The sequence below is a fragment of the Carcharhinus amblyrhynchos genome, chromosome 27 (assembly GCF_965287045.1).
Source record: "Carcharhinus amblyrhynchos chromosome 27, sCarAmb.v2.hapA, whole genome shotgun sequence".
Lineage (NCBI taxonomy): Eukaryota > Metazoa > Chordata > Chondrichthyes > Carcharhiniformes > Carcharhinidae > Carcharhinus > Carcharhinus amblyrhynchos.
This window is the reverse complement of record NC_137350.1, coordinates 42188210-42194209: the sequence shown is the minus strand read 5'-3', so window position 1 is coordinate 42194209 and position 6000 is coordinate 42188210.

Sequence of the window (6000 nt, the reverse complement as noted above, 5' to 3'; positions counted from 1 at the left end):
AACAATGATCTACTAACCTAAACCAATCCCTTTTCGTCCATAAACCTATCCACGGATCTCTTAAACGCCCCCAAACTCGGCTCATTTACAACCGCAGCAGGCAGGGCATTCCAATCCCTCACCACCTTCTGGGGTGAGAGTTGGAAACAATGGGTGCTATTCTGATTGGCGGTTGGTGACTAGTGGAGTGCCGCGGGGATTGGCGCTGGGGTCTCAACTGTTTATCATTTACATAGATGATCTGGAGGAGGGGGCTGAGTGTAGCGTAACAAAATTTGCTGATGACACAAAGATGAGTGGGAAAGCGAATTGCGTGGAGGGCGCGGAAAGTCTGCAGAGAGATTTGGATAGGTTGAGTGAATGGGCGAGCATCTGGCAGATAGAGTATAGAACATAGAACACCACAGCACAAACAGGCCCTTCGGCCCACAAGTTGTGCCGATCAATTCCCTACCCACCAGGCCTATCTATAACCCTCAATCCCACTAAATCCCATATACTCATCCAGAAGTCTCTTAAAAGACTCCAATGAGTTCACCTCTACCACCACCGACAGCAGCCAATTCCACTCACTCACCACCCTCTGAGTGAAAAACTTACCCCTGACATCTCCTCTGTACTTGCTCCCCAGCACCCTAAACTATGTCCTTTCGTAGCAACCATTTCAGCCCTGGGAAATAGCATCTGGGAATCCACCCTATCTATTCCTCTCAACATCTTATAAACCTCTATCAAGTTCCCTCTCATCCCTCGTCTCTCCACGGAGAAAAGACCTAACTCCCTCAAGCTATCCTCATGAGGCATGCCACCCAATCCAGGCAACATCCTTGTAAATCTCCTCTGCACCCTCTCAATAGCTTCCACATCCTTCCTGTAGTGAGGCGACCAGAACTGCGCACAGTACTCCAAGTGGGGTCTGACAAGGGTCTTATAAAGTTGCACCATTATCTCCCAACATTTACAGTGATCCTTGGGGATTGTGTCACTGATTAGAGTGATCCTTGGGGATTGTGTCAGTATTGAGTGTGACTACTGAGTGATCGTGTTACTATTTAGAGTGATCCTTCAGGATTGCGTTCCAATTTAGATTGATACTTGAGGATTGTGTCACTACTTAGTGTGATCCTTGGGGAATCTGTCAATATTGGGAGTAATACCTAGGAATTGTGTCACTAGAGTGTTCCCTGGGAATTGTGTCACTATTTAGAGTGTTCCCTGGGGTTTGTGTCACTATTTAAAGTGATCCGTCGGAATATTGTCTCTATTTAGAGTGATACCTGGGGATTGTATCATTATTTAGAGAGACCCTAGGGGATTGTGTTCCTATTTAGAGTGTTCCCTGGGGTTTGTGTCACTATTTAGAGTCATTCTTAGGAATTGTGAGTCATTCTTAGGACTTGTGACAATATAATGTTGGCAAATGTGAGATTATCCACTTTGGTAGAAATAATAGTACGATGGATTATTTAAATCGTGAAAAGCTGTGGCATGCTACTGTGCAGAGGGACCTGGGGGTCCTTGTGCACGAATCGCAAAAACCCAGTCTGCAGGTGATCAAGAAGGCGAATGGAATGTTGGCCTTTATAGCGAGGGGGATAGAATATAAAAGCAGGGAGGTCTTGCTGCAACTGTACAGGGTACTGGTGAGGCCGCAACCGGAGTACCGTGTGCAGTTTTGGTCCCCGTATTTGCGAAAGGATATATTGGCCTTGGGGGGAGTACAGAGAAGGTTCACCAGGCTGACACTGGAGATGAGGGGGTTAGCTTATGAGGAGAGATTGAATAGACTGGGCCTGTACTTGCTGGAGTTTAGAAGGCTGAGGGGAGATCTTATAGAGACTTACAAGATAATGAAGGGGCTAGATAGGGTAGAGGTAGAGAGATTCTTTCCACTTAGAAAGGAAACCAGAACTAGAGGGCACAGCCTCAAAATAAGGGGGGGGGGGGGTGCAGTTTAGAACAGAGTTGAGGAGGAACTTCTTCTCTCAGAGGGTAGTGAATCTCTGGAATTTGCTACCCATTGAAGTGGTGGAGGCTACCTCATTGAATAGGTCAAGGGTAGATAGATTTCTGATCGATAAGGGAATTTCTCTGATTCCCTGTCTAGATTTTTTCTACATTACCACTACAGTTTAGTGGTCTGTATACCACCTCCTCCAATGTTTTTTTTCCCCTTGTTGTTTCTTAACTCGATCCATACAGATTCCACATAGAACATAGAACACTACAGCACAAACAGGCCCTTCGGCCCACGAGTTGCGCCGATCACATCAACACCTACCAATCTATAGACCTATCTATAACCCCCAATCCCATTAAACCCCATATACTCATCCAGAAGTCTTTTAAAAGACCCCAGCGAGTTCGCCTCCACCACCACTGACGGCAGCCGATTCCATTCACTCACCACCCTCTGAGTGAAAAACTTACCCCTAACATCACTTCTGTACTTGCTTCCCTGCACCTTCAATCTGTGTCCTCTCGTAGCGACCATTTCAACCCGGGGAAATAGCCTCTGAGAATCCACCCTATCCATTCCTCTCAACATTTTATAAACTTCTATCAGGTCGCCTCTCAACCTTCGTCTCTCCAGGGAAAAGAGACCCAGCTCCCTCAACCTAACTTCATAAGGCATGCCTCCCAGTCCAGGCAACATCCTTGTAAATCTCCTCTGTACCCTTTCAATAGCTTCTACGTCTTTCCTATAGTGAGGCGACCAGAACTGCACACAGTACTCCAAATGAGGCCTGACAAGGGTCTTATAAAGTTGCAGCATTACCTCCCGACTCCTAAACTCAATCCCTCGATTAATGAAGGCCAGTACACCATACACCTTCTTGACCACTTCTTCCACCTGCGAGGCCGATTTAAGAGTCCTGTGGACGTGGACCCGGACCCCAAGATCCTTCTGCTCTTCAACACTACTAAGACTCCTGCCCTTGATAGTGTACTCGTTCATCCCGTTGGTTCTGCCAAAATGGACGACTACGCATTTATCCGTGTTGAAGTCCATCTGCCACTTCTCCGCCCAGTCCTGCATCCTATTTATGTCCTGCTGCAACTTTTGACATCCTTCCAGACCATCCACAACACCACCGACCTTCGTGTCATCAGCGAACTTACTTACCCATCCCTCCACTTCCTCATCCAGGTCATTTATGAAAATGACAAACAGCAAGGGTCCTAGAACAGATCCCTGGGGCACTCCACTGGTGACTGACCTCCATTCAGAAAAAGACCCATCCACAACCACTCTCTGCCTTCTGCAGGCAAGCCAGTTCTGGATCCACAAGGCCAAAGGCCCTTGGATCCCATGCCCTCTCACCTTCTCAAGAAGTCTTGCATGGGGGACCTTATCAAACGCCTTGCTGAAGTCCATGTACACCACGTCCACTGCACTTCCTTCATCAATGTGTTCAGTCACATTATCGAAGAACTCAACTAGGCTCATAAGGCACGACCTGCCCTTGACAAATCCATGCTGACTATTCCTGATCATGTCAAACTTCTCCAAATGCTCGTAAATCTTGTCCCTCAGAAGCCTCTCCATCAGCTTACCAACCACTGAGGTCAGACTCACTGGTCGGTAATTTCCCGGGCTATCTCTGTTCCCTTTCTTGAAAATAGGGACTACATCCGCAATCCTCCAATCTTCCGGAACCTCTCCCGTCTCCATTGACAACGCAAAGATCATTGCCAGGGGCTCTGCAATCACTTCCCTCGCCTCCCACAGTATCCTGGGGTACATCCCATCTGGTCCCGGCGACTTATCTATCTTGATAGAATTCAAAAGGTCAAACACATCCTCCACCTTAATATCCACAAACTCAATCTTTTCCATCTGCTGCAAATCCGTAGCAAAATCTCCCAGATCAGCTCCACCGTGAATACTGAGGCAAAGTACTCATTAAGTACCTCTGCCATTTCTTCTGGTTCCACACAGACCTTTCCCCCTTCACCTTTTATAGGTCCTATCCCTTCTCTTCTCATCCTTTTACCTTTCACATATTTATAGAAGGCCTTGGGATTCTCCTTAATCTTACCCGCCAAGGTCTTCTCATGACCCCTTCTGGCTCTCCTAATTTCCCTTTTAAGCTCCTTTCTACAGTCCTTATACTCCTCAAGATCCTTAACCTCTCCTAGTTCCCTGAACCTTTTGTACACCTTCCCTTTCCTCCTGACTAGGTTCAACACAGCCTTCGTGCACCACGGTTCCCGCGACCTACCAAAACCCCCTTGTCTCTGCTAAAATTTTTACTCAGTATCGTATCAATATCATCTTTAATCAACAATGCAATTCCACCACCTTTTCCTTTCTGTCAGTCCTTCCTATACTAAATAGCCCTCAATCTTTAGTTCCCATTCTTGCTCACCTTGGAGCCACGTCTCTGTAATGTCAACTATACTATACCTCTTTACATCTATCTATGTGACTTATTCATCCATTTTGTTTCGAATGCTTCGAGCATTCAGGTATAAAACTTTAAGTGGGCACTTTTAATGTTTCTTTTTCCATCATTATGAAATGCTTCGAAAACATTGAGGGTGCTTATGCACGAAACATAGAAAGCTAGTACACAGCTATAGAAGGTAATCAGGAAGGCTAATGGTATGTTGGCCCTTATTTCAAGGCTTTAGAAAGGGTGCAGAAAAAATTTATGTGAAAGGCCCCCAGGGATGAGAGATTTCATTTCTGAGGATAGGTTGAAGAAGTGGGGAATGTTTCCCTGAAAGGTGTTTGAAATCCTGAGATGTCTTGACAAAGCGAATAGAGGAACTGTTCCCTTCAGCAGAAAGACTAAGAAAAAGGACACAATTAAAAGTGGTGACAAAATAATCAGAAGACCATTTCAGGACTTTTTTTTAATGCAGCAAGTAGTTCCAATCTGAAAGGTACAGTTCCAAAGGGTAATGGCAGCAGATTTCATCATGACTTACAAAAGGGAGTTCGGGGAAGAAGGGGAACAAATTATTGCAGGGCTACAGGGAAACAGCAACTGAGTGGGACTGACTAAATTACTCCAACAATGGGCTCAATGGGCAAATGGCCTCATTCTGAGCTGTAACACTATGATTCTATGAAGTGATTATGAATTTAAGTTGATAAGAGTAGATAAGTTATTTCCTTTGGTAGGGACATTCAGAATGGGGCAAAGGGCCATACCCCTATAATTATAGCACGACCAGTCAGGTGATGATGGGAGGTATTCTTCACAGAAGGTGATGCAGATTTTGAATTGTGACCCAGTGAAGGTTGGTGAGAGGAAATAACGAGAGTTTGTAAGAAAGGTACAGCAATATGAATGCGATTACTGTCACTAGAGAGGTAGTGCTTGATCGACTAGCGGGACTGATGGTGGACAAGTCCCCAGGACTGGATGGAATGCATCCCAGGGTTCTGGAGGACATGGCAGAGGTGATAGTGGATGCCTTAGTGATTATTTACCAAACTTTGCTGGATTCTGGGGAAGTGCCGGAAGATTGGAAAACGGCTAATATTACACCTCTGTTTAAAAAAGGTAGCAGACAAAAGGCAGGGAATTATAGGCCGGTTAGTTTAATGCCTGTTGTTGGAAAAATGCTCGAATCCGTCAAAGAAGAAATAGCGAGGCACCTTGAGAAGAATGGGTTGATCGAGCAGACGCAGCACGGATTCGTTAAGGAGAAGTCGTGTTTGACGAATTTATTGGAATTCTATGAGGAGGTAACTAGTGCGGTAGACAGAGGGGAACCGGTGGATGTGGTGTTTCTTGATTTTCAAAAGGCGTTTGATAAGGTGCCGCATAAAAGGTTGCTTCAGAAGGTTAGGGGGCATGGAGTTGGGGGTAAGAATACTCGTTGGAGTTTAGAAGGATGAGGGGGGATCTTATAGAGATGTATAAGATAATGAAAGGGATGGATAGGATAGAGGTAGAGAGATTCTTCCTGCTCAGAAGGAAAGCAGGACTAGAGGGCACAGCCTCAAGATAAGGGGGGGGCAGTTTAGAACGGAGTTGAGAG